Raw genomic sequence first — 10,000 nt, forward strand, 5'->3', positions numbered from 1 at the left:
CAAATGTCCTTTAATATCTAAATTCACTCTACCTCCCAAATGATATATTTTCATATATGTACCGAAGGGGAATTTTTTAGTTGATAATAATTTCGTCCCCCCATGGGATCGAACCACCGTCCAGTGGACGGGACGAAATCAGGACAGTCAGTGACGCTATCCAATCAGCCAACAGAGACGCTATAAGTTCATATCGATTCTGACCTTACAAATCACCCTCGAACTCGGTGCTTTCGTAATTAGAATCGATATGAAACCCCGTCTACCATGTTAGCCAATTCGAGCGTTTGACAGCACGTAGCCTTTTTTGTTATGAATATTATCACATCGAACCGTGATTCATTTATATATCATTTAAGCTACAAATGTCCTTTAATATCTAAATTCACTCTACCTCCCAAATGATATATTTTCATATATACCGAAGGGGAATTTTTTAGTTGATAATAATTTCGTACCCCCCATGGGATCGAACCACCGTCCAAGTGGACGGGGACGAAATCAGGACAGTCAGTGACGCTATCCAATCAGCCAACAGAGACGCTATAAGTTCATATCGATTCTGACCTTACAAATCACCCTCGAACTCGGTGCTTTCGTAATTAGAATCGATAGAAACCCCGTCTACCATGTTAGCCAATTCGAGCGTTTGACACAGTAGCCTTTTTTGTTATGAATAATTATCACATCGAACCGTGATTCATTTATATACATTTAAGCTACAAATGTCCTTTAATATCTAAATTCACTCTACCTCCCAAATGATATATTTTTCATATATGTACCGAAGGGGAATTTTTTAGTTGATAATAATTTCGTCCCCCCATGGGATCGAACCACCGTCCAAGTGGACGGGGCTGGACGAAATCAGGACTGTCGATTTCGTCCCCCGTCCACTTACCCCTTGGTACGGTGTTCGATCCCACATGGGGGGGTACGAAATTATTATATCATTTCTATTCAAAATAAGGCTTCGTACATATATTCAACGAAAAATATATCATTTGGGGAGGTAGAGTGCAATTTAGATATTTAGGACATTTGATAGCTTAAATGACTATATAAATGGAATCACGGTCTGATTGTCCGATAATTATTCATAACAAAAAAGGCTACGTGCTGTCAACGCTCGAAGGGTGCTAACATGGTAGACGGGGTTTCATATCGATTCTAATTACGAAAGCACCGATTGTCACTGAGGGTGAATTTGTAATTTGTCAGAATCGATATGAACTTATAGCGTCTCTGTTGGCTGATTGGATAGCGTCATACTGTCCTATTTCGTCCCCACTGGACGGGGTGGTTCGTCCATGGGGGGACGAAATTATTTATCAACTAAAAAATTCCCCTTCGTACATATGAAAATATATCATTTGGGAGGTAGAGTGAATTTAGATATTAAAGGACCATTTGTAGCTTTTAAATGATATATGGGGGATCACGTTTCGATGTGTATTATTCACAAAAAAGGCTATTGCTTGTCAAACGCTCGATGGCACCATGTAGACGTCATATCGACTCCTACCGAAAGCACCGAGTGTCGATGTGGATTTGTACGGTCAGATCGTATGAACTTTATGCGTCTCTGTTGGCTGATGGGATCGCGTCACTGACTGTCCCCTGATTTCGTCCCCGTCCCCACTTGACGGTTGTCGATCCCATGGGGGGGACGAAATTATTATCAACTAAAAAATTCCCCCTCGTAACTCTGAAAATATATTCAATTTTTTGAGGGTTAGTGAATAAGATATAAAGGACATTTAGCTTATGATATATAAATGAATAACACGGTTCGTTGATTATTCATAACAAAAAAGGCTACGTGCTGTCAAACGCTCGAATTGGCTAACAGGGTAAGGACGGGTTTTCATATCCGTTCTAATTCGAAAGCCCCACCGATTCGAGGGTGATTTCTAATCATAATCGATATGAACGTATTTAGCGTCGCTGTTTGGCCCTGGATTGATAGCGGTTCACCTGACTGTCCTTTGGGCTTTAGGGGGGGGTCGGTTTCCACCTTGACTTTGTTCGGATCCATGGGGACTAAAACAATTAATTATTTCAACTAAAAATTCCCCTTCGTTACCAATATCTTAAAATATAAATTCATTTGAGTAAGTGTTAATTTAGGAATATTAAAGGACATTTGTTATTCTTAAAAAATTGATATAAAATAACTTTATCAAACGGTTTCGATGTGAATAATTACATAAACACCAAAAAAGGCTACGTGCTGTCAAACGCTCGAATTGGCTAACATGGTAACGGGGTTTCATATCGATTCTAATTACGAAAGCACCCGAGTTCGAGGGTGATTTGAAGGTCAGAATCGATATGAACTTATAGCGTCTCTGTTGGCTGATTGGATTCGGTCCCTGATATCCCTGATTTTCGTCGTCCACTTGACGGTGGTTCCGATCCCATGGGGGGACGAAATTTATTATTCAAACTAAAAAATTCCCCTTCGTACCCCCATATATGTAAAATAATCCATTTGGGAGGTAAGTGAATTTTAGATATTAAACGGACATTTGGTAGCTTTAAATTATAATAAATAATCACGGTTCGGATTTGTGATAATTAATTCAAAAAGATAACAGGTAACGGGGGTGCTGCAAACGCTCGAAATTGGCCTTAACATTGGTAGAACGTGGGTTTCAATATCGATTTAAAAATTACCCCGAAAGCACCGGAGTTCGGGGGTATTTGTAAGGTCATCGATATGAAAAATTTATAGCGTCTTGTTGGCTGATTTGGATAGCGTCACTGGAATGTCCTGATTTCTCCCCGTCCACTTGGACGGTGTTCCGATTTCCCATGACGAAATTATTAATCAAACCTAAAATTCCCCTTCGGTACATTTATATGAAAATATATCAATTTTGAAGGTAAGAAGTGAATTTTAGTATTAAAGGGCATTTGTAGCTTATGATATATAAATGAATCACGGTTCGATGTGATAATTATTCATAACAAAAATAAAGGCTACGGTGCTGATCAAACGCTCGAATTGGCTTAAACTGTCACGGGGGTCATATCGATTCTTAATTTACGGAAAAGCAGGGAGGAGGTCGAAGGGTGTTTGTAAGGTCATCGGTATTGAACTTATAGCGTTTCTCTGATTGGGATTGGAATAGCGCACTTGACTGTCCTGAATTTCTTCCCCCGCCACTTGGAACGTGGTTCGATCCCATGGGGGGACGAGTTATTCAACTAAAAAATTCCCTTCGGTACATATATGAAAATATATCATTTGGGAGGTTTAGAGTGAATTTAGATATTCAAAGGACAGCCTCAGTTTAAATATTAAATGAATCACCGGTTCGATGTGATAATTATTCATTAACAAAAAAAGGCCTACGTGCCTGTCAAAAACGCCCTCGAAATTGGCTTAACATGGTAGACTGTTTCCATTATCGGATTCTAATTACGAAAGCCCACCGTCGAGGGTGATTTGTAAGGTCAAATCGATATGAACTTATACGTCTCGTTTGGCTGATTGATTTACGTCCCCACTGAACTGTCCCTTGGATTTCGGTCCCCGTTTCCACCTTGGACGGTGTTCGTCCCATGGGGGGTGGACGAAATTATTATCAACTAAAAAATTCCCCCTTCTTCCGGCTACATATATGAAAATATATCATTTGGGAGGTAGAGTGAATTTAGATATTAAAGGACATTTTTGTAGCTTAAATGATATATAAATGAATCCCACGGTTCGATGTGATAATTATTCATAAAAGCAAAAAAGGCTACGTGCTGTTCAAACGCTTCGAATTGGCTAACATGGTAGACGGGGTTTCATATCGATTCTAATTAACGAAAGCCACCGAGGTTCGATGGGTTATTTGTAGGTCAGAATCGATATGAACTTATAGCGTCTCTGTTGGCTGATTGGATAGCGTCACTGACTGTCCTGATTTCGTCCCCCGTCCACTCCTTGGACGGTGTTCGATCCCGTGGGGGACGAAATTATTTATCAAACTAAAAAATTCCCCTTCGGTACATATATGAAAATATATCATTTGGGAGGTAGAGTGAAATTTAGATATTAAAGGACATTTGTAGCTTAAATGCTATATAAAATGAATCACGGTTCGATGTGATAATTATTCATAACAAAAAAAGGCTACGTGCTGTCAACGCTCGAATTGGCTAACATGGTAGAACGGGGTTTTCATATCGCCTTTCTAATTACGACACCGAGTTTTCGAGGGTGATTTGGTAAGGTCAGAATCGATATGAACTTATACCGTCTCTGTTGGCTGATTGGATAGCGTCACTGACTGTCCTGATTTCGTCCCCGTCCACTTGGACTGGTGCAATGGGTCGATCCCATGGGGGGACGAAATTATTATCAACTAAAAAATTCCCCTTCGGTACATATATGAAAATATATCATTTGGGAGGTAGAGTGAATTTAAGATATTAAAGGACATTTGTATTGCTTAAATGATATATAACTGAATCAACGGTTCGATGTGATAATTAGTCATAACAAAAAACGGTTCATACGTGCTGTCAAACGCTCGAATTGGCTAACATGGTAGACGGGGTTTCATATCGATTCTAATTACGAAAGCACCGAGTTCGAGGTGATTTGTAAGTGTCAGAATCGATATGAACTTATAGCGTCTCTGTTGGCTGATTGGATAGCGTCACTGACTGTCCTGATTTCGTCCCCGTCCACTTGGACGTTGGTTCGATCCCATGGGGGGACGAAATTATTATCAACTAAAAAACAAAATTCCCCTTCGGTACATATATTGAAAATATATCATTTGGGAGGTAGAGTGAATTTAGATATTAAAGGACATTTGTAGCTTAAATGATATATAAATGAATCACGGTTCGATGTGAATTAATTCATAACAAAAAAGGCTACGAAATGCTGTCAAACGCTCGAATGGCTAACAGTACGTTCATATCGAGTTCTATACGACAGTCATATCGATTCTTTATTAAACGGCTACATGGTAGAAACGTCAATTTAAGATTTTCTATACGAAAGCACCGAGTTCGAGGTGATTTGTAAGGTCAGAATCGATATGAACTTAGCGTCTCTGTTGGCTGATTGGGAATACGTCTGACTGTCCTGATTTCGTCCCCGTCCACTTGGACGGTGTTCGATCCCAGGGGGGAGAAATTCTTTATCAACTAAAAAATTCCCCTTCGGTACATATATGAAAATATATCGTTTGGGAAGGTAGAGGGAATTTTAGAATTAAAGGACTTTTGTAAGCTTAAATGATAATAAATGAATCACGGTTCGATGTGATAATTGTTCATAACAAAAAAGGCTTACGTGCCTGGCAAACGCTCTAATTGGCTAACTGGTGACGGGTTTTCTATCGATTCCTAAATTACGAAAGCACCGAAAGTTTTCCGAGGGTGATTTTAAGGTCAGAATCGATATGAACTTATAGCGGCCTCTGTTTGGCTGATTTGGAATAGCGTCACTGACTGTCCTGATTTCGTCCCCGGTCCCCTTTACGGTGGTTCGATCCCATGGGGGGACGAAATATTATCAACTAAAAATTCCCTTCGGTAGATATTCTTTGATATATTTCCTTTGGGAGGTAGAAAGTTTGAATTTGATATTAAACGGACATTTGTAGCTAAATGATATATAAATGAATCACGGTTCGATGTGATATTATTCTACCAAAAAAGGCTACGTGCTGTCCACCGCGGTCATTGGGGGCAAATACATGGTAGGGACGTGAATTTTTTCATATCCCGGATCATCCATACGGGAAAGCCCGGGGTAGAAGGTGGATGTTTTTTAGGTCGAAAGCACCGGGGGGGGTATGATTTTATAGCGTCCTTTCTTGTTTTGGCTGATTGGATAGCGTCACTGACTGTCCTGATTTCGTCCCCGTCCACTTGGACGGTGGTTCGATCCCATGGGGGACGAAATTATTTATCACTAAAAAATTCCCCTCGGTACATATATGATATGCATTTGGAGGTAGAAAGTGATAGATATAAAGGCCATAAAAAAGCTAAATGATATATATGAGCACCGGTTCGATGTGATAAATATCTTATATATATATATATATTTGATTATATCCCAAAAAATATATATATATATATATATATATTTATGTATATTTATATATATATATAAATAAAATATGATATTATATATAATTGATATATATATATATGTATATATATATATATAATATATATATATTAGTATCTAAATATATATATATATTATATCATATATATATATATATATATATATATATGTATATATCTCTATATATATAAATTAAAGTATATCTATATATATATATATGTATATATAGTTATATATATATATATATATATATATATATCTATATATATATATATATATATATTTATGTATCTATTTATATATATATATTTAGATATATATATATATATATATATATATATAGATTACTCTACATATATCTATATATATATATATATATATATCATATATATATTATACTGTCATTATCTATCTATATCGATATAATATATATATATATGTATATATATTTATATACTACTTAATATTATATATATATGTGTGTGTGTGTGTGTGTGTGTGTGTGTGGTGTATATATATATATATATATATATATATATATATATATATATATATATATATATATATATATATATCTATATGTGTGTGTGTGTGTGTGTGCACGATTAAATATGTTTAGATAATTCGCCAGTGTCAATAACAATAATGTTTACCAAATTCTTACAAAATTCTGCAGCATCTTCCTGGAAGCCTTGCAAAGGATCTCGTCCATTCCAAATGCCATCCTTGATTTGGGTCCAGGGGACGAGTCCTTCTATACCTTCTTCGTTCCCAATGACGCAGCCTTCCGGACGTTAGACAGGGTAAGGATCCCACAAAAGTTTAAGTGACCCTTGGCTGTAAGAAGTATGAGTTATTAGTTGTGGAACTGTATATATATTTCAAAGTTAGAACTCAATGCATCACAAAAATTTTGGATGCAATTCATTAGATGAGCTACTGGTTTGCACAGGAATTTTCTATTATCTGCTATCAGTTCCTAGAAATTATTTTTTTATAGAAGCCTTTTATATATTTGTATCTATTTTGTTTTTCCAACAGGCAACGCTGGACAAATCAAGAATGATGATCAGTACGCAACTGAGTTACTCAAAAGCCACATTGCTGTAAACATGTTCCCAGAAACCTCTTTCCAGAAGAACCTCGTGTATACCATTAATGGCATGGCGGGATCCTTCGACGTCAAGAAAACACCAGATGGTGTCTTGACTGTGGGTTTGGAATAATATAAAGAATTGAAATGAAATATATTTTGTCATTATACCCTGTAGATATTATTGAGATTGGAATAATCTGTTTCTTTCCATTGACCTTCACAGGATGTTGATTTTTCTATTAGCCCACTTCTCTTTTTCAGGTGAACAACGAAGCTGTTACGAGCTCTCACATGAGTGCCAATGGAGTAATACATGTAATCAATAAGGTTTTCTTACCTGGCAATAGCTACACTTTACTCTAGTACTAGGACAGTTACTACCTACAGCAGGGGTGGGCTAATGAGGCGCCTCCTCATCATCCTCCTCATCTTCCTCCTCCTCTCTTCTCTGCCTCAACATTCTCTACGTCATCAAGGCAGTCTTCTCGCCGACATACAAGAAGACCGTTTCTTTTGAGTCTCATGGAAGGACAGCTGGTGGACGGCAACTACTTACCCAGAAGGTACAGTGTCAACAGCTAGTGCCATCCGCAGGAGGACTTCTAAAGGAATCTCTAGAAGGAGGAATGCATCTTCCTCCTCCTCTCCAGGAGTAACCACCACTGTTGCAAGCACCTCCTTAGACGACTCAAGGAGTAACCCTGCCTCTGAACCCGATTCTACTGCTCTAGAAGAGACTCCCCTGCAAGGCTTAGGATTCTCTGCACGTGAATCAGAGGCCTCATCCAATTCCCTAAGTAGCTCATCAGATACCAAACGGGACCAATATGACTTCCCTGCATTTAATGAACCTACTGAGCCAGGATTAACAGACAATTCTGGCTTATCCTCTCATTCTATTACATACCGTACTTACAAACCTGCCGATAAAGCAGAAGGTACTTATACTGTACGTGAAGGGTCTTATTCTTCTTCATCTTACCCCTCCTCCAGATCATCCCCCTCCTCTTCTAATTCATACTGGACTAGCTCTTTTGGTGAAACAGTGAGCGAAGATGATGGACCTATTCGGGGTGACTTTGATGGTTCACAAGATTCAGCTTTCATTTCTTCTTCCTCTTCCTCTTCTTCCCTTCCCTCTTCTTCCACTGGGTCAGGGCGTTTCTCAGCTACAGGGACGAGGTATGAGGCCTCAGGTTCCTTTGGACAGGGATTATCTGAATCCTCAGGCACAGACATAGCTGACAGTTTTAGAAGAGGTTCTAAAGCTTCAAGTAGTTTCTAGCTCTAACTCTCGGAGTGGTTCAGAATCAACCTCGAGGCAATCAGGGGGATCTGGTTCTGAGTACTCTGAACCCAAGGGTCTGGCACTGGCTTGAGTGGTAGTCGCAGCTCTTCTTCCTCTAGGTCATATACTTATCATCAATCTGGTGGTTTTGGTGGCTCACTAACGCATGATGGCCCCTCTCACTTCAATATTCCAGAAGGTTTTGGTGAAGGAACTTATACCGTCACCAACACAACCCATCGCAAAAACACTGTCGGCCCAGTTAACCCTGATGGTGGAAGGTTTAGTTATGTTGGACATTCATATGGTCATGATGTTGTAGGACACACTGACACAGTGGGTAATGAAATAGGACCAGATGGGGAAAAGCTTGATAAAGAATCTCCATTACCTTTCTCCATGGGGACAAGTAGGCATAGCTCCTCACAGGGAAATACAGTTAATGGAGTTGGTGGTAATACATATGAATACAGACATGAATCACACTTTAAAGAGCTTAGGCCTCATGAAGAAGGCAGTAATTTAGATGGTGAGGGCATTGTAACAAGCAGAAAAACTACAAGCAAGAGGAAGTACGGTGTTACAAGTTCTGTAGTAACATATCCAGCAGGTGGGGGGAAACCTCTTTACAAAGAAGAGAAAACGTACACATTCCCAGTCGATGGCTGGCCAGCCTCTGGTCGAATTGGTAAACACCAATCATCTTCTGTTTCAGCTTACGCCTTCACAGGAGAGGAAGATAGGGACTTTGCTGATGGTACGGACTTTGGAGAAGTAACTAGAGGAGGTGAGTTATCATTCAGGTGAAAAGGAGGCTGGCTGCTCTGCGCCGTCGCTTGCGTCGCAAGCGTCACCAAAGGCGTGCGGGAAAGAAGGGCAGTAGAGGTCGTGGTCGTAGGCGTAATCATAGATTTGGAAAACACAAGATCCAAGTCAGCCAGTAGATTGGAAACTTAATCCCGGTCAAATTTTATCTGGACAATTAGTGATCATAGTTGATTATTTGACAGCAAGTGACTCATGACCGTGATTTTATTTTATCAGTTCTATTGTTGACTTCAAGTCGAATTAAATATGAAAGGTTATTGACACAGCAGACATAAAAAATATAGTATCCCTGAACAGTAGAAATTTTCTTTGACAAGTGACAAACTTTGAGACATCCATCTAAACAAACAAATTATCCAGCCAATGAAGTTACTTAAATGTCAGCTGTAAGAAAACCATCAGTTAAAGAATTATTATTTTAGCCGCTGCCCCTAAATCTGAAGATTTCATTATTTGGTCATTACAACCATACTATAAAGAAATGAGGGTCACTATTGATCTGCATGTTGCAGGTGCATGGCAGCAAAGCTCTTGGCCTTGTTGCCGTGGCTGTGTTGATACACAAGAAGTTTAAAAGTGATTCATTTGCTGACTTCCTCAAAACAGAGAGCTTAATTCTAGTTCATTATCACCTTTTGCGAAGGTATTATGATACTTTTCATTATCTGGGCCTAAGCCAAATCACTGCCCTCTTCTG

General features: G+C 38.8%; 1 pseudogene; it reads left to right on the forward strand.

Moving 5' to 3' along the window:
* LOC135198138 (uncharacterized) overlaps positions 1-10,000 on the forward strand; it is a 20,474-nt pseudogene that overhangs the window by 1,915 nt on the left and 8,559 nt on the right.

Source organism: Macrobrachium nipponense, chromosome 23, assembly GCF_015104395.2.
Source record: "Macrobrachium nipponense isolate FS-2020 chromosome 23, ASM1510439v2, whole genome shotgun sequence".
In the NCBI taxonomy this organism is placed as follows: domain Eukaryota; kingdom Metazoa; phylum Arthropoda; class Malacostraca; order Decapoda; family Palaemonidae; genus Macrobrachium; species Macrobrachium nipponense.